This window comes from Struthio camelus, chromosome 2 (genome assembly GCF_040807025.1).
Source record: "Struthio camelus isolate bStrCam1 chromosome 2, bStrCam1.hap1, whole genome shotgun sequence".
Lineage (NCBI taxonomy): Eukaryota > Metazoa > Chordata > Aves > Struthioniformes > Struthionidae > Struthio > Struthio camelus.
The window spans coordinates 98,346,063-98,368,226 of record NC_090943.1 but is presented as its reverse complement, the minus strand read 5'-3'; the positions used below and the strand labels follow the sequence as shown (position 1 = coordinate 98,368,226).

At 45.9% G+C, this 22,164-nt stretch overlaps 1 long non-coding RNA gene across 1 annotated transcript in view; it reads left to right on the top strand.

Annotated features, from left to right (window-relative positions):
• Positions 1 to 2,529: 2,529 nt before the first annotated feature.
• LOC138065973 (uncharacterized) overlaps positions 2,530 to 22,164 on the top strand; it is a 182,261-nt gene continuing 162,626 nt past the window's right edge. The window contains exon 1 of the long non-coding RNA XR_011139051.1: positions 2,530 to 2,693. This is a non-coding gene — a long non-coding RNA (uncharacterized lncRNA). The remainder of the gene's footprint in view (positions 2,694 to 22,164) is intronic.

Sequence of the window (22,164 nt, the reverse complement as noted above, 5' to 3'; positions counted from 1 at the left end):
ACCACACTGGGAGTCCTCTCTGGGAATTTGCACAACCTCCTTTGCATGTCCGACTTAGTTGTCTGTATTCAGAAGAGGAAAAAGCAGGCTGCTGACTTAACTGCAGTAAAATTACCCTCCTTGTGCTTCCGTAGGTCCAATGTGCCCCCCGCGCACACCATCCATGGGCTACTTTGTCCATAAGGAAAGGCGCCTGGGGCGCCAGCCAGGCAGAGCCCTCTGGCTGCCCTGAGCTCCCTCCTGCTCCTGGGGCCGCAGCCTGCACAGCACTTTTGACGGTGAGCTTGCACGAGCTGGAGTCAGCCCGCCCCTTCTGTGCCCTGTCCCCTGCCTTGGCAGACTGAAAAATGATCCTGACCAGCTGTTGGTCTATAGATAGCTGGTGCACAGGCGCTCGGCATAGACCTGCACGGCGCTGGTGGTTACGCAAGGCTGGGGAAAGTCGCGATGAATTGCGCCAGCGCGGCTCGCCTGGCTGCCCACCAGCGCCGCGCGTGTCACCTGCCTGCCTGCAAGGTTTTTGCACAGAGCCGGAGCCTGTGCAGTCACACGGCATGAGCTCCCAGGCCCCTGGCCAGGTCCCCCACTGCCCAGCGCCGCCTGTGCAAATGGCTCCCCTGCGTGATGGTTAGGAGGTATTTAAAACAGCAAAGAGCTTTTCTCGTGTCCTGACTGGAAGGCTTGCACCATGTTGCTTTGCCAGCACATGCGTGGGTTTGCATCCGTGTGCAGAACTGCGCAGGAGTAATGTTTTGGCGTGGGGAGTCGTAGCGGGTGTGGGGACCATGTGCTGTGCACGTGTGGGCACGTGAGGCCGCTCATCAGTGCAAAGCAGCACACGTCTGGTTTGCTGGCTGGGAGGTGGGTGATGCAGGAAAAATACTTCATGTGATATGTCATGAAGTTCGCTTCCAAAAAAAAAAAAAAAAGAAAAAAAAAGGAAAAGGAAAGAATAATTGTTTTAAGAAGCCACTCTGGGCAGCCTCGTCCCCCTTTGATGTTCACGTGCTTTTTGCAGCTTCCAAACCACACTGGAGCCAGCTCTCCACATTGCACCTCGAGCACACGCAAAAGCAGGGGTCTGCTTTCCAAGTGTGCCTTGCTCTGCTGCTCCAGCCCTGCTTCACTTCCCTCTGTGCCGCTTGTGAACTTACTACTTTTTGCTGCTTGCACGGGGTGACAGATAGAGCTAACGGCGACAGCTTTGGTGGCAGCAGGACATGCTGAGCCTGCTGCTCTGGCTCAGAAAGTTTTGCAAGGCGATATGTGCATGAAGGTGCCGGGTCTGCTGAGAGGAAATATTGGATTTTTGGAAAGCAGGGCCCTTTCTTACGAAGAAGATGAGAGACAACTCACTCTACAGCCACAGGGGCTGTTTTGTGTGGGGGCTAGGAGAAGGTACTGAAAATCAGGAGGCTTCAGTTGCTTCTGGCATATTAATCCTTCCTCAGGTGCCCAACTGTGTCACTGATTCACCATGTGTCCTTGGCCGCCCCATCCAGCCCATCCTGCCTCAGCCTCCTTGCCCACATCTGTTTGTCCTCCGGCCGGTGTTGTGTGCAGGCAGAGGTTTAACCAAGCAGGCCTGGGCAGCTCAGTTTCCTCCATTCCTCCCTGCCTCTCGTTCTCCCGCTGTGGTGCTGACAACTCATATATTCCCAGCACTGCACTGTGGTTTCTCTCCAGCTTTGGGAGCCCATGTGCCAAACACTGCTGATCAGCCTGCTGACCAGCTGCATCTGTTGCATCCGAAGCCAGCGAGAAGCTGTGGAGTGGATGCTCCTTTCTGACTGTGGCCTGGCGCAGTGATGCGGTGCTTGTCACAGCACATGGTTGGGCTAGAGGTGGTGGGGAAGGGCAGGGACCAACTCTGCTCGCTCACCTCTATCAGGGCTGTGTCTCCCGCCAGGCGCAATTCCCAGCCTGAGTCGGGGGAAGACGTCTGCTGACAGGGCAGAGCAGTGGATCCATCCCTCCCTGCCGATTTGGGATGAAATCCTGATGTCTCCAGGCTGCAAGGAGTCCCAGGGAAAAGATTTTCCTCAGACTCGCCAATGACTCCCCAGACTACCTAACGATGTGGCACATTATATCTAGATCATCCTTTTGGAGACTCTCCTTAAGTCTGTCCTAAATGTGCTGTGGAGATTTGGGGAATTGCCTTTGGGGAGTTTGATATTGAAGGCTGCAGGTGTATCTATGTCAGACTACAAATTCTGGTTTAAGTACAGGACTTCTTGCTTTCTCTCTTTGCTTTTTGCCTCTGTGTTGATCTAAACTCCATAAAGAAGGGCAGGAGAAATTCCTGTACCTGGCACGTAGCCACAAGAATGGTAGCAGCATTTGGAGGATCATACACACAAATGGAGCATGCCTGGGCAACAGGGTGGCCTACTAACCTATTTTGCAAGGCTGAACTTGAGGTAATTAAGCAACAGATCACGTGCCTGGGACTTCTATCGCCTATTGAGGTTGATCGGGTAGATCATCTGAAACAGGGTGCCAGGTAATATAAAAGAGTGATTTCTCCTGAGCTGTTTTGGGGAACAGGAGAGTGGTGACTATGGGGATCTGGGCCAGGTGGGAGTCTGAGTGACCTTGGACCTTTTTATGGTAAGGAAAGCATCTCAAGCACAGAAGATGACTGCTATTAGCTGTAGAAATGTCTCAGAGTGTTGAAGAAATGAGAGCAGGTAAATATTTATGGTACTTTTGCTGTTGTTAGATAGGTGACTAACTTGAACTTGATCTACTAGAAGTCAGGAGTATTACCTCCTTCAATCATCCTGTGTCCCTCATAAGGCAAGCTATGATCCAATGTGTATGTAATGTTTTAATTCTGGGGGAAAAAAGTCTGTTTAGGCAACTGGAAGGTTGGCACTTGTCCTGGGGTCCTAAGGCAGCTGGGCTAGGTAGCCCCATTTCTGGGAAAGGGGTTGCAGCTAGACTGCCTGTGCTGAGAGCATGTTGGGGAGGGTCCCAGGAAAGAGGCAATGCCTGAGCTTGTTTATCCCAGGAAGCTAGAGATGCACCAGTTATGTCTTAACACAGCTGCAGCCCTACCAGGGCTGTGATGTATGTAAATCATCTCAGTGGCAGTAATGCTGTCAGTTCTTGTGTGTGTTCTGTGCCTGAGGTGCATAGGTACTTGGCACATGTCTGAAAGAATGGGGGTTTTTTTGTGTATGTTGACTCCCTGGAGAATTGCATGTTGAGTTTGGTAGAGGAAAACTTGAGGAAATGTATTTGTCCTTATACTCCAGAGCCCTGCTCTCCTTAGCCCAACAACCCACACATTTACTAGATTTAGTTACTGTGGAGAGGGCAGAGCAGCTGTGGTGAATTAATTAGTAACTTCCAGGGCTGTTGCTGAGTCCAGAGTTAGGTTATTACCTGGAAAGCCTTAGAATAGCCACATACAGCTCTGAACATGAGGGTGTTTGTATCTTTTTTTGCAAAGGAGAAAAGAAGGGGTGAAGCCAGGACAGATACCTGTGTGCTATTTTGTCTGCTTTTGGGGGGGGTGGGGGGTGGAAAGGGTGGGTTGCAGTTACTTGCATGCTCTTGAAACTCTTGTTGGAAATTTTTGATTCTGGCATGGAAAAAGTGGTATCAGTCCAGTTTGTAGCAGTCTGGAGGGTCACCTTCCTGTAATGGATTGAAAGCGTAATAAGAGTGCTGATCTTAAAAGGGTATTTTGGTCTGAGTCCTTTCTCTTAATTCTTAAACTTTTAGTTGTTTTTAAATAGCTGAAGTGACATCTGGGGATGATTCCCTTTCCTTCTGTCTTATGTAGTATGGGAATGTGTAAACTTCCTCATCAAAAGTAGAAGTAATGGCTATTCATGTGTCGCTTCATATTGAAATAAACTTGTCCGTCCACCATATGAGTGAGCCTGGAAAGGAGGGTAAGAGAGATATATGACCAGCTTGCCTGCAAGTCATAATTTTTATAAAATATGGCTGTTACAGGGCTTTATCCTCACCGATAAGCTATCTTAAGAGCATCCAGAGAAAGGTCTAACAGTCTCCAGGACCCTTATCAGTCAATGAGAGTTGGGAACTTAAACCCTTTAAGCTCTGTTGATGATTCCTCATATTCTTCTCATAAACTGCTACCACAAAAATAATTTTGGAAGGGTTTGGAACCTCTTACATATGCTTTTTGGTTTGATTTGAGCCACAATTGCTTTTCTGGCCTGCACTGCTACTTACTCAGCTTTCCATGTGAAGTCACAACCTAGCTCTGAAATGGGCTGGAATTCATTAAATCCAAGCAGGATATTTGGTTCTATAGATCTCATTTGAAAGTCCGTTGGTGATTCTGGTATATTATTACAAATTTGCAGTTGTTCTTGGATTGATAATTATGTTCTAAGTCTGCCCCTCAAATTAATCTGAGTGCATACACTAAACAGCTCTGCTATGGCTTTGGTTTAAGTAAAATAATTACTTGCAGGAATGACACATTTGTTACTAATCCTCCAGCCTCTTATAGCCAAATTCTGTAATTCTCACTCAGACTGGTAATTCTTTCTTATGCAAGCAGACCCACTGACTTCACATTTATTCACCCAGTTCAGACCACCACTTAAGCACATGGTTAATTGTAAACATGTGTTTAGGTTCCATTGACTTCAGTGAGGCTTAAGTGCTGTCTTGAATAGGCATTCTTTTCCAAATCAGAGCCGGAAAATTAAATTTGTCCCCCTGTATAAAAGATCAATTCAACTCTTATGCCTCCGAAAGAAAGCTGGAAGTTCTGTTGGATTAAGGCAGAGTATACATTTAAAGTGTAATAACTACGGCTGAGCCAAGTCAATATGAAGTGAAACCCTTGTTCTGAAAGGAGTAGCCACATTCAGATATATTAAGGGACAGCTAATTTGGAATGTGTCTGTATATAGACACAAAATGCATCTAAACTGTATCCGGAAGATCATTTTGGTTTGTTTTTTTACTTAGTGAAAAACCTCAAGCAGTATATAGCCAGGACCACATCAAATAATTACACAATTAGAAATTAATGACTTGCAGAAGCAACACTTATTAAAAAGCAAAATACAAGGATTGTATGTGCTTTATTTGGAGTGAGGCAGTGTTTACATGTTCTCTGTTCCTGGTACAAGCCACCCTGATAGACTGAGGCACTGGTCCATCAATTCTTATTAGAAGAACCAACAGGAAGAGGCTGGTTGACTGTGTGCATAGACACATGCCATGGATCCTGAGGGAGCAGAAGGCTTGTGCCTTTGTTCTGGCTCTTTGGAGGTCAAAAGTGGGAGGCAGAGATGGGTGTGCAAGCCTCAAACCTGCTGCTGCATCCCTCCCTAGAGGTGCGTGCATGGCAATGGGCAGTGACCATCACCAGAGGGTGAAGGAGTAAAAGGGTAGTTGCAATATCATCTGCGTCCAAACTGCTTTTCAAGCATGCTCATGTTCAGGCCAAACAGTTTAATGTGTTTTTTGGTTCAGTTTAGCTTCATAACAATGAAAATAGCTCTCACTTGGAACAAACACAACTGACCCCAAGCCCACAGGGAAGGCTGCTAGAGAAAGTAACTTCCTGCTGGAGGTTAGCGGGAACTAGCGAGCTCTTAGTGGTGCAGCAACAGGCAACATGTGTTCGGTGAGGAGGACGGCTCTGGCTGTTGAGTGTTGCTGTGTCCAGGCTACTGGATAGGCTGCTGTGGCACTAGCTTTTTAGCAATGCATAACTAGGGCTGAAAAGCTTGAAGAAGGAAAACAGGCTCACTGAAAGTGATAAGCCGAAGGAATCATACTCTGGGCACAAAGCAAACAGGAAGGAAAGCTTATCAAGACTCTTCATAGTTTTCCAAAAGCAGTAAAAGAAAGGGTTAACCTTTAAAAACATTTTCACCAATTACTTGGCTTTCCCATGACATCAGTCCTCTCAGTTTCTATAGTTCTTTGAAGAGCAACATTACTAATAAGTAACCTCATGTCTTTCATAAAATCCTGAATTTTCCTTTGAGCCTTCAAGGAAAATCACAATTTCCCCTGTGCTAAGCTTCACTTTGAATCTGAAGTCTGAAATTCTATATGTAGGACATTGTGAATGAGTCTTGGGAAAGCAAAAGATTTTAATTTCTCATGTTTTTAAAACACTTGGCTTTAGTTGTATGACAGCATTTTAATTTTTTTTTTACCAGCGTTGCAGTTCTATACATATATGCATACATGATAGATAATGTACGTGCAATATATAAGCAGTATGTAGGATATACCCAAATATGCAGGTGTATTGTATTTAATGCACAAGCCAAACGCATACATGTAGGCTATATGATAGATGCATATAATTCTAAACTGCTGGGGAATGGCGTTTGTATATAGGTTTGCCCCTCCCTACTAAAGGCCACAGCAGAATTTCTTCTGATGTCAGTAGTGTCACTACATTTTAAAACATCCAGAGGTGTAAGCATACTTCCATAAGCTGTAAAATATTGTTAGTTCATTATCCTGGGAAAAAAAATGAAGAGACAGAAGAGGACCTGTGTCTGCAGAAGGACGAGACACTCCTTGCTAATGCGTAGGCTAAATCAGTGATATTCCTGCCACAGCGCAGCTCCCTTTTAATTGTGCCAGACAAATGCCAGGTCACTAGAGTAAAGCATGCCATCCCAAAGTGCTCCAAACATACCTGAATGAGGGCCTAATCATGTAAATGCCAGGTGTAGCGCTTCACACAGGGGCCTAAGGACCAGCATGTCACAGCTCTGGCATGGCCTTGTGGGGACAAGGGACATAACGAGAGGTTAGCCTGCTCCCTGCCCCTGCCAAATAAAGGACTGCTGAGATTGCAGGGGCCTTGTGGGTGAGGAGAGCAGGGGTGACGAAGGGGAGGAGGAGATGGGGCAGCACCCTGGCTCCCCCTTCCCACCCCAGGGATGGCAATCCATCTGTGAAAGAAGGTGAAGCAGAGTCCTTCCTGTTGTCTGCAGAGCAAGCAGAGAGCCCGGGGTGGGCAGCATGGTGCCCAGGACCGCGCTCCCTGCGCCCAGGCGCCTGCCAGGTTGGCAACGCTCCTCCTTGCCAACCCGCTGGGCTGCTCTGCACACCCGGGGCCTGACAGCAGTAAAGATGCTGACCAAACACGGCTGCAAACCTGTCAGATTTGCAATCCCATCTTTTTTTTTTTTCCCTATCAAGTTGTCTTTTTGCGTCTATGTGGTTTTTGTTTCATGGCTTTTTGGGTTTTTTTTTGTTGTTTTTCGCTGGGTTTTGTGTGTGTGTGTGTGTGTGCACTTCTAGGCTTCTGTTTAACTCTCTTTCAAAGAGCAAACAAAAAAGTTGAATAAACTCCCTGATGTTCCCCATTTCATAGCTTCTTGATAACTACAAGATAACCCTCTCCATTGGATTCTTCATTCAGGGAAAAAAAAACAAAAAAGAAAAAAAGAGCCTTTGTCAGCTTCGATAGCACCATTCACTGTTTTACCAACAAGTTACAGTGAAAACATCAGCTTCCTGTCCTTTCATTTAAGCCTATTGATCTTTTTTTCCTAGTAAACAGAGCAGTTGTAGCTTTTGTTTGACTTGCGTTCTCCATTTGTGTGGTGCATTTCAAGGATGAAAAGTGCTGTTGTGACCATTCTGCAGAAATAAAACCAGGACAATGGCAGCGGGACAATGAGTGGGGAAACGTGTGGCGACTGCCGCCGGTGCCGGTGGCTGACGGAGGGGGACACCGGGCTGCTGGGGGCAGCGCTCAGGGAACCAGCCTGGGAAGGTCCTGGCGATGCAGCTTGGAGCAGAGCAGCGATGAAATTTCACGTCCAACAGTGCTCACCTCTCCCTTTAAATCAGCCCCGAGCAGCACAGCACAGGCGGTGAGGACAGAAGGCAGGAAATACTTGTCTTAATGAGAACCAAAATCCTTTAAATGCAGCCAAAAGGTAGGAGGGACGTGGCTGCGGTGTTGAAAGTCACTGAGCCGTTCTTTTATCCCGGCTGAAACTGAGACATCCCCTTCCCTGTGTCCACAAGTTGAAATCCTGTCCTTCCTTTGGGATTGGGGTAATAAAAAGCCACGGGCCCTCCCCAGCGTGTCCCCACGGCACTAGGATCGCTTTCCTCAGCCGCCCCTGGCGCTGCCCTCTTTCAGCTGTAAGCTCTTTGGGAGCAAGGTGTTTTCATCCGTATGCTGGGTAAGACTATGAGATGGAGCCTTGCTCTAGTGAAGAGCTTTGGCAGCATCCAGGCATGAGTAATTAATAAAAAAACCTGATCAGTCCCTTTCCTGAAGGGCCTCAACTATGCAAGGTCCTTGGGCACCCTCTTCTCCTCTCAAATGGAAAACACCTGCTGCAGGTGTGCAGCAGCAAGATGTGCATGTGCACACAGTGCAAATAGGATGGTCACCAATGAGTTTCCAAATCTAAATGAGCTGGCTGGGCTCAGGCCAGGAGCGGCTGTGTGCCTGCAGAGCATGGTGCGGCGCACCGCTGCTGCTTGATGCTCGAGGCAGGTAAGGGTGATGATGTTGAGATTTGAATGTCACCCGAGGTGGTGGCAGCTGTGAGATCTCTCTCCAGCTTTATCTCTCATCTCCTCAATTATTGGTTAATTACAACAAAAATGATTGTAATTAGGCAAGTCTCAGTTTCTCCCATTATAATGTGGGGGGTAATAAAATGCTTCCCCACCTCATCAATGATGTGTGGTGTTTAAGCTGCTTGTGTGTTTGTGAAATGCTTTCCAATTTGAGACCTGCATTTGAGGGCTGAGGTGAAGCATGTCGGGTGGAGAGGTGCTGAAGCTTTTCGGCACTGTTGCCAGCTGGGGAGCCTGAGCCCATCCAGCTGTTGCAGCACAGCCTCCGGTTTGCTTTGCCTCCTCCCGTGGAGCTGAAAGGGAGAGGAGGACCCACGTAGGGCAAAGCCCTGCTAGTCCTGCTCCTCCCTCTGGGCAGGTGGCTTTGCCTGGTGGCAGTGGATGGGCAGAGCCTTGCTAGCAGCTCTGCCATTTACACCGGGCCCGGCGTTACCTCCTCTTGGCTGTGGTACCTCAAACTGCCTTGGCTGCAGGACCCCCATGCAAACTATCCTCCACACACACCTGGTGCCTAACCATGCAAATTTGGGTTTCAGACCCACTGGGAACCCTCTGTCTCTGAGTCAGTGATGTTTGCTAAAGCAACAGGCTCGCTTCTGGTCTCATAAAAGCATGATAAATAATGTTTTACTTACTTTTACTATGAGAAGCTGAGTTTGGGGGGGGGGGGAAGGCCTTGTCAGGTGGGTAAAATAATAATCAATAAAATCCCAAGCTCACTGAAATCAGGGTTTGTTGATTTTTCTTTGGCTGTTTTGTCTTAATAGCAACATTTGATTTCAGTGGGATTCTGGCTTCTTGTATTTGCTCATTATCTCTCCTGCAGCGATGTCTAGGAGAGCTGGCTACTATCTGCCACAGCATGGTGCTAGGTACATGGCACCTACACAACAAAAATGCAATGCTTTCCTCAAAAGCTTACAGTTATGGCTGTTTATGTTAAGATTTCTCAGTTTGGTATTATCTACTGAACGCTCTTCAGTAGCTGAGCTCTGAGTGTGGGTTGTGGTAGTCTTTCTGCAAATGTGTGTGAAAAGAACTAAAGCAGTTGCAAGGGTGTGTATCTGCAGATATTGGTATCTCTGCAGATGCTGTTGAGCTGTACTAGTGGATTTGGGTTTTTTCTTGTTACCACAAAGAGGCTTAAACAGACCTTGCAGTTCTGTGGCTTTGAACAACTTCTTCTTCCCCTTTTAGGACTGGAAACAAGCTTCTTGCTTCTCAGGCATAGTCCCTGCATGTGATTAGCCAGTGTATTCTCCCTGGAACTTGGAGAAGGAAATGTTTGCAACATAATTTGTCTAGACTGTTTCAAAGTCCTATAGCTTGTTTTTGTGTGGAGTGTGCGAAGTATGGGAAATCTCAAAACAGAGCAGACTGAAGAGTAAAACTGGATTTCTCCTGAATTGCAGTGTCAAACAGGGTTAAAATGTTATGGTGGCCGGAATCTTTTTCCGAAAGCATAATCCCCACCCCCAATAAAATATGAAATGCTGAAGTTTTCAAGGATTTGACACAGCTCAATCAAATGCTAATCCTCTCTTCATTGCTCTTATGGTAGGTAAATCTATAGAGAAATGTAGCTTTGAATACGGGTATCATACAATGGACCAAGTTTGTGGGAGAAACCTGTGTAATGAGGCTTAGGCTCTTTTAAAGTGTTGTGGTTGAAGACTGATTTTTAAAATCAGAGAGACACACTTGCAACCTGATAAATAATGGTAACAACATTTTAAGTTTGGAAACAGTCTTTGTAAGCTATGCATAATGCACATCTGTTAGAACGAGGTTGCGGAATTTTGTATGGAACATGTATGTCTGTGTCTGTGCATCTATTAAAGCAATTTGTTTGTACAATGCCAATTTGCATGCCCCTCCCCATCCTTTTGGGGGGTGTGGACCAAAAACATATTTTTGCAGTATAGTACCTGTTTTTAATGTTGTCCACTGATACCGCACAACTGAAGTTCCCAGAAATGCAAGTGCTTGTCTTGACTCGTGCAAGTTGCCCCATTGATTTCATGGGGCAAGTCAATGTTGAAAAATCATATGTAGGCAAAAGTCTATTAGCCTGGGCCTGAGGAAAAGGGAAGACTTGGGGGAATGCTGATTACCTATTTCCACCAGCTTTCAGGTGGTGTTCTTAGTGTTTTGCTTGTATTAGTTTTAATCACTACACAGGTGTAAGTTACGGAGGTACAGTTGATATTGCTGTTTCTACCAGCAGGTAAGGATGCTCACTACTATAGTATAGGTTAAGCTTAAAGAATAGCAGTAATACGAAACTGTGGGGCTAATCAGGAGGCAGAAACCGTTTTTCTGACTAAAGACATTTTCCTGCTCTGTTGTGTTATGGTTAAGGCCAGAGCCTTATGGTGTAAAACTCCATATTAAAATAACAAAGCCTCATCCTAGTCTTTGGGATTTTTCCAAGGCATGTAGAACAGGCGAGCTAAAGATGCATTATCTTAAAATGGGCTTTTTTTTCCAGGGGTTACCAAGTTAGTCCTGCACTCAGTGGCAGGAGCGGATGGATGTTAACAACTAGAGCTGACGGTACCAATCAGTTGTCCCACAATCACTTTTTCACTCCTAGGTTGTTTCCCTTGCTCTGCTGATAGCTTTTAGGCCCAGTGGGGAAACTGGGTTGCTAATAAATTCACAAGTAGCTGCAGAGTATTCTCGTGATTACAAGTGTTTTCTTTGCTGTGCCTGAGGTGCCTGGGAGGTGAATTTGGTGCCCTGCAGTGGGGAGGAAACATGGTGAAGCTGAGATGGGAAGGAGGTGGACGAGAGTCATGTCTTCAGCTGAGGAGGCAGGAGAGCTCAGGCTGCTGGAGGGCAATCAATCAAAGCAGATTTTGGCCAGGGTAAAATGATAAACACCCCTTCACCTCTCTGAACATCCTAAGGGAAGTTTTAAGCCCACTAACAGTAAGGATCTCTGCTTTGCCTCCCATGTGGAAGGTAGGATCCCCTGAAGCACAAAATGCTGCTTCTGGACTGGGAAGCATCACTAGCTAAGCCAAAATCAGGAAGGGGAAGAGGGAGAGAAAGAGAAAAGACCACCCACATCCACTACAAATCCACAACCCATCTGGTAGTGCTTGATGGTGAAGCGCTAAACTTTGCTTGGTGGTGTGGGCCTGGCCTGGAGTCCTGCCAGGCATCAGTGAGGTGAGGCTAGGTGGAGGTTTAGGTGATTTGATTTGCCAGGCAGCTGGGAACCTCCAGTCCCTGCCATTGCAGCAAATTTTTGCCTCTCTGTCCTTCTTTCTCCCCACTGTGCAATGCCTGGTGGGATTTGCAGACCTTGGGCAGGAGTTCCAGCTCTTGCGGTGGGCATCATGGGCTGGTTTTGGCATGGATAGATGTGCACATTTTACAGTTGCACCATGGTCCACCTTTTGGCCACTTGCATGCATCTTGGTCCTTCTTTCTCTTGTTCTTCCTTGCTTGCCCTCTAATTATTTTAAAAATTTTTCTCCTTATATGTGAATAAAAACGGACATGCTTTGCCAAGGCTTATTAAAACCATCCTGCTCACTGTCAGGAGGTTTGCTTACACTGCTCTGGGGAAGGAGGACTTTTTCCTTTTTTTCTACTGTAAAGAGAAGGAGGCTGAGGGTTGGGGCAGGGATTAAGTAAAGGAAAAGGATGACAGGTGGTCTAAATCCAACCCTGACTTCTCCTCTTCAAAGGCAGCTTCCTTCCTAGATGCCTGCATTCTCCTGCAGAATTTGGGAGATTAGCACAAATTGTGGCCTAATGATGCACTGAAGCCTTTCATGTTGCTGCTCTCCTCTTGGCCAGTTTGTTCTGTAGCCCTTAGGTATGCTCCAGGCTAAAGCGCTGTCGGGGGGAGCACAGGGCTGGGGTGATGGAGGAGAGTGGGAGCTTTCCTGGCTGCTGTACCATGAGCATAGCACGCCTGCTTGCAAGCGATTTGATTGCATTGGAGTTTGCATGGGTTTTTTTTCTTGCTTCTGTTGTAAAACTGCTCTAGGAGTAAATTGGGGTGACTGGCACTGCTAACTCATATCCACATGCCTCATTGTTTTGAGAAGCTCATCCAAAGGCCCTTGTGTTTTGAGCTGATATATATGTTCTGGTGTCTTGCTCTTGCATATATCCAGTGCATATTTGTGCTGGAAAGACAGTACTATCTGCAAAGCTGGACTGCAGGGATGAAGGAAGCAGTCTGGGGGGCTTTGGTGTCAGCAGGGCCATAAAGCTGTGGACACGGTGATCACACATGCAATGGCAAAAAGGCCAGTAAGTACTCATTAGGACTGAGGCCTTCCTCTTATGGAAGAAAAAAACCTGTCCTGTAAGAAAAGCTATGCAAGAAATCAGAAAGTATGACCCCAATGGAATGTCCTCTGGGTACTGCAGGTGAACAACAGTAGGACCTTTATTTTAAGCCACTTTTATAGTGATAAACAAATCTTTCTCTCAGTTAACCTGGCTGTGGATTTATGCTGATGCAAATGCACAAGGTAACCAAAAATATAAATCCTTATGTGCATACCAATACATTGGTGAAATGCAAGATTTTCAGTTTGCTTTTTTTTTTACATGCTGCCAGCTCAGGTGTAGTTTGTGTACAGTGGGAGAGAAAATGAGTACCAGTCTGAGTGCAAATCTAGTTTAGGAGTGCACTGGCCCAATAGTCTGCCTTGGCAGGAGCCTATGTCTGTGTAATGAAACTAGTTAACACGTAAGGGGTGGCACTGGAATGTATAAGTGCATGCAACTTACTACATTAAAGTGAATTGTTTTGATTAGAACTTAAAACCAGTTCCGTTTTTTTCTTTTCCATGAGGGATTTACTTCAGAGTCACTGGAGCAATTGTGAATCTATTTAGGGATAGTAGATGAGACCTCTAATTCAAAATTCTGTCTTAGGACAGATGTGGTAGTTGAACCTGATTACAGAACATTTTTAAAAGGTACGTTTTTTACAACTAAAGACAGTTTTTAACTTTTCACGTAAAACCAGACTTGTATTTTTTGCGAATGATGTGTCTCCCCTTCCAGCTCTGTTTTCTTTACCTTTTTTCTATAGGAAAGGGTAGGTTGAGCAGTAAGAGAAACTAACATAATGCCAGCTGAAAATAAAGTAGATGTAGATAAGAAAAGCTTGTAAAACTGCAAAAATTTTGATGGCAATTGAGAGGCAAAATACTTGTTTTTCATTTACCTAGCTATATTACCTTGCTGGACTCTGGTCTTATTGTGGAAACCCAGGGTACCGTTTACGCTGATAGTTTTAGGAAAAAAGCGTCCTATTGTAGAGCTGGGTACTACAGAGATGGAAGTGCGAGTGGATAGCCCATCTTAGTGCTTTGGATTGCAAGGTAATGGCAACAGATTTCCTGCTACCGTTGTTGGAGAGAAGGCCTCAAAGATGTTCCTTACGCAAAGATGGTTTCTTGTCCTCTTCCAGAATTTGCAGTGTGAACTGATGCTTTCTGAATAAACAGAGCTGAACTCAGGTCACTTTTGCATGTTAGATTTTTAAAGGATATAACATTTAAAGTTAAGACTTTAAACCTAGTATGTAACAAGCATCACTTAATTTGAAGTCTTTGCCTTTTAACTGGTCCTGCGATGCTCGCGGGTGGAGTGAAATGCAGAGGCCGATAAGGCTGTGATTATATTTAGCAGCAGCAGCGCGGTGGGAAGGAGTGGCTGCGCGGACACAGTGACAGAGTTGAAGCCAGCTGTAGCAGCGAAAGTCTCACAGGGTTAACCACAAAGTCTGCCTGCAGCTGCTGCAGTTCAATACCCAGCATTCATGCGCAGCCTCCCCAAACTGCCTTGTGACATTTTTGATTCATGTCAGGGACAGAGTACCATTGTTGGGGGGAAAAATAAGTGTTTTATAAAATGTTCTGCAGGCTTTCAGTCACTTTGGTCTTTATTCTCTCCTCTGCGCCACTCTAGCTTGGAAGAAGTTCTCCTTGCTTTGCTTTTTGACTTGCTGCTTTCAAAAAAAAAAAAAAAGAAAGAAAGAAAAGAAAAAAAGCTTCTGGCTTGTTTTGTTTTAATCAAGAGCATGAACTTCCCCTTAAATCTTGGGAAGAGCCTAAGAGAGGGCCCTATTCTGTCTTCAGCCAGGTTGCTGTGAACCCGGAGGACCTGGAGCAAGTCATGCCTCTCAGCAGTGTAACAGTGGCAGAAGCAGTGGTGCGCTTTGGCCAGGTGCTAGGATGCCTGGCTTTGGCGAAATGGGTCTCCCCTTTTATACCAGACAACTGGAAGGGTTTCTTGAGTGATTTCTTTGCCATTTGAACCTGGCTGCCTGCTGCAGATCTGCTGTCAGACCATCGATGTGGTTGCTCTGATCACACCCATGCATTGGGCTCTGGGGCTGGAGGCTCTGCTAGTTTATTCTTTTCAGTGCAGAGATAAAAAGCCTCTTTGTTTTTCAGATTTATGGAAAAGTTTTAAATTTTGTCCCTCATTGCCCTGGGTAACCCCATAGTGTGCTACTGACCAGAGCTCCAGGGCTGAACACTTAGCAGCTCCCTGGGATGACAAGACTGAGCCAGGAAGGCCCCTTTCACTTGTTACTTCCAAGGACCTACTGCTGAAGGGCCTCAATGCATTAGCACAGCTTCAATGGCTTATTTGCTTTAAGCATACACGAGGATTGGCAGTCTGAGAAAACAAATTAAATTAATGCTGTTTTGGGTTTTTTCCTTTTTCCTTTTTTTTTTTTTTTTTTCTCCTGGAGGAGTCCTTCCTGCACACCTGACTTCTAGCAGATGCTCAGATTAAGATGGTTTGGAAAATTGTTGCAATGAAAGGAGCAGTAAAGATTATTTAAAAAAAAAAAAAAGTAATGCAGGATATAATTTCCCTGAAGCTGAGGGGGAGCATCCAAGGCTTCAGGCAGAAATATCTCCAAGTTTCCTGTAAAATGTTTCTGGAGTTGTGTGTCTCCAGACAGTGCAGCCTGGCTGGACTGCAGTATTGGATCCCAGTTCTCCAGATACTGTGACTGTAACTCCCTTTCAGGCCTAATTCGAACACTGAACCCAAACTCTTCATCAGTTCAGATCTTGCTTCTGCTGGTTATCATGCAGACTGCAGTACAGCCCCTTCAGGGCATAGCTGATGACAGCAGCTGTAGTTAACTTTTGGATGTGGGGGCTGGGCCACCCCAGATGCTGGGAAAGGTACTGGGTCCTGTGGGACATCCCGAGGGACGCAGCCCCCTGCGAGGCTGGAGTTGGAGGGCTGGGAAGCTGGGACAGTCTGCTCTGGGGTTTGTGCCTCTGAGCCCGAAACAAGGAGTCCTCCCCAGACAGGCAGCCCCAGGAGCTTGCCGCTCCGAAGTCTCGCTCCGCATAGAGGGAGCGATGGGCTCTGCTGCGCCCCTGTGCTGTGGCCGCACAGCGATATCCAGGCCAGCTCCCCCGAGAGCTGGTTCAGACCTGGCAAAGCTTATTAACTTGGGCTCTGTGCTCTTTGAAACAGGCTAAACCGCTCTGAGACTAGGAGGAGCAGGATAGCAGTGTTGTACGTGCAGCACCGCACCTGCGCAGAGCCAGCCTGAGAGTCTCGGCATCATGCTAGGCTTTGTCCCCAATCTGGGTAAAGCACCTGCAGGTAATTGGGAGCTGACTGCCTGACTGGAGGGCAGTGTCAGGTTAATTAGACATCTGCAGGGTATTCTTATGTCCTTCATTTTTTTTCTTGCAGGCCCAAAATGGGATACTATTTAAAAAAAGAAAAAAAAAAAAAAGGAGGAGGAAGGATAACAAAACTAAGGCCTTGTGCTCAGATTGGTATAGAACACAACTTTCACTAAAGTGAAAACTGATGCAGACTGATTTAATCTAATAATTTCCCTTTCTAGGATATTGAAAACTGTAGCTTGTCATGGCTTTTCTGATTTGCCTGCTCTTGGGTTTACTTTCCTTATTTTGCATTCATATTTTTCCCCCGATTCTTAATGTGCTTAGCCTGTTCATATGAATATAAGATCTTTATAGTAGCATCCCAGATCATAATCTGCCTATATCAAAGGCCAGAATTATTCCCTGTTGTTTGCAAAGGAATTATTAAATAAGTAATCCTTGTAAGTGTCAACATTACACATGAGATGACATAACACTTGGGGAAAGTAAGGACTAAGCCAATATTCCCACACCAGCTTCAAAGCTAAATATGCTTGCATATACAGATGCTTCCTATTCCTCATCTGTGGCTTCTATTTCCCCCTAATTGGAGTTGACACTGGAAGTACCAGTTCTCCTTTTCCTCCTCCTGGATGTTTTGATTGGAATGTTAATACCGTCCTCCTTCATTACCAGGCTCTGCTGAGTGACGTGCCACATGGTTTAAGGTATAGGATCAGTTTTCCTGGAGAAGCTGAGCCTGCCCCAGTGTCATCGGAGTGTTAATTCACAGCTGGCTACTAGCCGCATGGCTGTCTGGGTCTTCGTGTGCCTGCACTTTTGGGAGCAATTGAAATCTGGATCTAAATTTTGCATTTCTGGTCTGTCCTGCTCAAAAGTAAACTTCCTGTTAAATAAGCACAGAGGGAAGAATCAGTCTGCTCCACAAATGAAATAGTGAAATCCTGGAAGCTGAGCACGCAATATTTGACCCCTCAGAGCGTTCCTATATGTTGAAAGCATCAATCTCTGCAAAAATCTGAAAGTGTTGCCCCCTGGGTGCTACTAATTCCTCCAAGGCTAAAGAAGCCTCCTCCATTTCTTGCAGACCTCCTCCCCATCCCCTTCCCCGCTCCTCCAGCAGCACGCTGCAATACATATCCCTTCTACACAAATGCAAACAGCCATGAAATGTTAATAAACCTCTGCGGTGTAAATTCAAAACATCAGCATGTCATGGAAAGTTTATTCTTTTTAACAATACAAGTTGGATCTTAACACCGTGACTCCTTTGAGCAGCCTTTGAGATGGGGGAGTGAGGAAGTGGGGCAAAAACGAGTGACATGTCCTGTGCTGGAAGAGGTGCTTCCATCTCCCTTTGGAGGCCATAGGGCTGAGGATGCTTGCAGCCAGCAGGGAAATTGTGGGTTTGTGAGCCCTCAAGAAATCACTACATTTCTCTCTTCCCTGAAATTACTGTGAAGAGATTTTAAACCACTGGCTTCAAAACGCATGTTTATCCCAAAAGAACAGATCTGAGATTTCCCTGCAGAGATGTACCTTGCAGGCAGCGAGGTGCCACCTCTTGCAGGAGTGTGCTGTGCACGTAGCTGGGCCGTGGAACCACTAAAGCTGAGGAAGGAGCACGTGGCCCCTGCAGCCCTTTGGGGCTGTGCTGAGCCTGACTGCCCGAAACCCAGGTTGTGGCCGGCTCAAGACTGGTGGGCTCCTGTGCCCCGGGGCAGGGAGATTTTCCTCTGCTTGCGTAAGTAATGCCTGAATATCTATCCCCAGAGCTGTTTGCTGAGCCCAGCTTGGAAAATTAGAGTTCTTCAACCACGCTGGGAGCATCTGGGCCTTTCTGAGGGGCTTTTAGGGTATTTGCAAGCCTTTGGGGCAAGGACTGTCTTTCCTTGTTCTGTTTTTGTGCAAATGATGTAGCTGAGGCTCTACTGTCACATGGTACTGCAAATAAATCACGCTAATAAAATAATAATGCCTGAATCCGGTGGGGTTTTCAGAGTCTTTTTTCCCAGTAAGAGTGCGTGTAGTGTTACAATAACACGTGCATCTCAGCATCCCCACTACTGACCTGCCAAATAGCAAGCTCTGCCTCGTTCCATGTATTTATTTTCAAGATCACTTTGGCTCGGCTCTTGGAGTTTGTCCCTAGGCATATATAGGTGCCATAAAGCCTGGACTGTAACGGGGCTGTTTGTTATAACCACTGTGCTAATAACAACTTCATGAAATCCCGCTAGTAAACCTTCACTGTCAGAAAGGCCCCGATTTCCAAACTCTGCAGACAAAGTGATGGATGGCGTAGATCTAGCAGGGATCACTAGGGTGAATCCTGAAGATCTAGTGCATGGTGGCTCGCCTGCATTTTCCACATATAAAGTGTGTAGGTGCCTTGTAGCCTCTTATGATCAGCAGGAGTGGGGACTGTGCTTTTTCTTCCCTTTTGGCAGGTGGGGCAGGTGTCTCCAGCTGGTTCACCTGAGCCCTGTAGAGCAATGCTACTTCCCCGCGTGAAGCCTTCCTGTTTCCAGCGAGGTGCCGGGCACATATGAAAGGATGAACCGATTCACCGGGCTGCAGTCTTGGTTGGCAAAATAAAAGAAGAAAAGAAATTATCTCGAGACAAAGCTGTTCTTCAGGTGTTTTTGCTTCTGTTAGTGGCTTCAGGGGTGTCTTCTGAGTCATGGCTAGCCAGTGATCCTTTAATGCAAGTGATATTGGTTGCTCTAAGTGTTCATTTCAGACAGACTAGCTCTGTGTTATTTACTCTTCAGGTGTATTATTTATCAGATAGCGGGTTTCAGATCTGTAAAAGGCCTATTTTTAGAATGCAGGGAGGAATCCGGTACACGCTGCAGTGCCTTCTCTCAGTTTCTTATTAAAATTGACTGATTTTTTTTTTCCTGTTTTGTGGAAGTGAGGGAGTGACACCCAGAGCAGGCAAAGGAAGTTTTATGCAAGCTTTCTTCACGTCCCCAAGCTTAATCCTAAACTGTTCAATGTCTCCTGTGCTCCAGATCTGTGCTTCCCTTTAGCAGACTCTGTGGTGCTAATAATGTTACAGCTCTGCGTTATGGACGAGTGCTCCCCAGGGACCATGATTACTGCATCGAAATCATTTTCATCATTGACCTAAAAGGCATTTGATCTGAATGCTTTTTTCAGAGATGAAATACAGTGGCATTAGCCCAGAAATCTTTGGGACAAACACCATCTTCTAATGTGTTCATACACCGCCTAGTGTGCCCATGGCATTGCTGCTATGTAAGTATGCCAGCTACCTCCCCTAAATTTTCCGTCTGTTTCTGTTATCACCATGCTCTTTCTGGAAATCCATGCAAAATACCGTGGAGCTATATCAGGCATTTTTCCTTCTCTGCCATTCCCAAGTCCTCAACAATCATTTCCTAGAAAAGTGATACCCTCCTTATCTCTTTGTTAACTCCTACCACATATCACAAGGCATTGCTGCAAATTCCCATCAGCAGTGACAAACTTATCTTGTAGACTTATGTAGTGATTCTGATGGCTGTACAGACCTGTTTGTTTTATTCTGAGCTAAATTAATAACATTGCGATGGCACCCTCTCTAGCACTGAACTTCTAAAACTCTCCTAATATACTAATCAGCATGTCAGTGGAATATTCTTTCTGGGTAGAGACAAGCCTGGTGAAACGGATTAGACATTCACATGGCATTGCATAATTCAGAGAGCAGGCATGGTGCATATGATTTGCATTAATAGCCTCTACCGCAGCAGCTTCTCACAGGTCTCTCTCATTAGACTATATGTGGAAGCTTCCAGACTGTCAATCAATTACAGTAATTTCCTTTTCCATATTTATTCCATCACGATCATTGACAGTTACCATTAAGTGACATTAATACAATACAATACCACCTTGCATTTTCCAGTGCTGCTCTTACAGGGTGCTTAAGCTGTATAAAGCTAAGAGACTCCATTATTGGGGGGGGGGGGAAGGTGTCTGCGCTTCCTGGCTGAGCTTGGCAGGGAGGAGGAGAGATCCTCTCATGTCCCTGTGTCCGGCCAGCTCTCTGGGCTGCTCGGGAGCAGGGCCTGCTGGAGCAGGACAGAGGTGGCTCCTGCCCAAAGGTAAGTGCGAGAGGTAGGCAGGCTCATCAGAGAAGATGCTTTGATCAACTGCATCAGCTCGGGGGCATGTTTGAATGCATTAGCCTGGGCATTAGCATGGTTGTGTTTATAGATACCTCACTGGATGCCCTCAGACCTTACTGGTGGAGTAATTTGGGCCAAGTTTTCAAATGTAGTGACTTACATATAGGCATTCTTGTTTGAGAAACCTTCAGTTCTTTTCTTTCCTCTCTCTTTCCCTCCCTCCCTTCCTCCCAGGCTCGCAGATGGTGTTGAAAACTTCCTGCCCTTTACTTCCTAAGTAAAAAAGGTTCAGAATGACTGAATCCCAGGATTAGTAGCATCCTCTGTTAAAAAGGTGCAGTACCACAGTTACAGAGCAGCAGAATCCTTTCTCACTCTAAGAAATGGCAAGTTTTTGGTGTCATCACGCTAGGCTTAACGGCCTTATGGCAGCTGGAGGGCTCCTCCCAGCTCCTGCCAAACACCTTGTGGTACTCGTGGTGAGAAGTGAGCCAATGGTCGTTTCAGCCCTCCTAACTGAGACCTGCCTTCTGAGGGTCTCTCTGAATTTTTTCTGTGGGGACAAACAGTAGGTGTGAAATCTGTTAGCAAGTGTAATCCAAGACATATGAATGTATTACTTAAGCAAATGCTGTATGGTCAACTGGAGCATTGCATATGCTTCTGGCCACTGCTAGCCATCACCAGTCCTGATGCTTGCTGAGGCCTTTCCAGTGGAGTTAGCAAGGGTTTTGAGCTCCCAAGTTATCTTATTATTCCTTAGGTCCTTGATGTCAACCTCAATACTTAGAGGCTTATTTTTAAACTTAGAAGATGATCATTTTCTCTGGGGTGGGTGGGAGAGGAAAAGTATCATTTGCAGGTTGTGGAGAAAATGAATTGATTCTGTGTTGCCCATAGACTTTGTAACTTTTCTCCTCAGGTTCCCTGAACTGCACTGAAAGCACTTAATGCACTGAGTTTCCCTTGCATTCACACTGCCTTTGTTTGAGGGAGCGTTTCTTATTTGGTTCCCCTTTTCAGTCTTGAGGTGCTGTTCCCAGCCCGCTGAGCTGACATGGTGAGATTTTTTCACCACTCATCGGTAAACACTTTATCAGTGACTCTGCACAAGCCCAAGGGTTTTTCCTGTCTTGTCTTTGCTGAATTTTCTGATGCTTCTTTCTTCTTCATCTCTCTTCCTAGGTTGGACACTTTTCCACTTATCCCTTTCTCCCTCTTCTTTGATGCATGTCAGAGACTGAACAGCATCAATTGCCACTGTGTCCCTGCTCAAGACCATCCTAAAGCTATCGCTGCCGAATATGTTGGATGTCTTCTTTCTCGCAATGCTCCACTTCCATCCTTGTCATTCATGAGTAACAGTTCAATGATCTTTCCCCTTTTCTGTCCACTGAGCTCATTTAAAATCCAAACAGTTTCTGGCTGTCAGCTCTTCTGTTTGTGACTTCCCCTCTGTCTACTTCGCTCTTCAAGATTTTTCCTGTCACCTCTCATCTTTGGAATTGTCAGAGCTTCCTTTAAGACATTTATTTCTCCAGCCCTCTTTTGTTCTCATCCATAACTTCTTGTTCCTGTTCACAAGTCTGCAACCGAGAGAGTCCTTGCAGTTTGTGATACTGTCACCGTGTTACTTTAGGTATGCTTGTTGCTTAAGCTTTCCCCAGGACAGGCATGGTCTTGGCCTCTGGCGTTCACTGCTCAGGCCATACCTCAAAGTTCTGCTTTAACGCTCTATAATCATTTTTTTTTGCCACATGCAGTTCATGTAATGCCTTTTTGATGTCATAGTATCA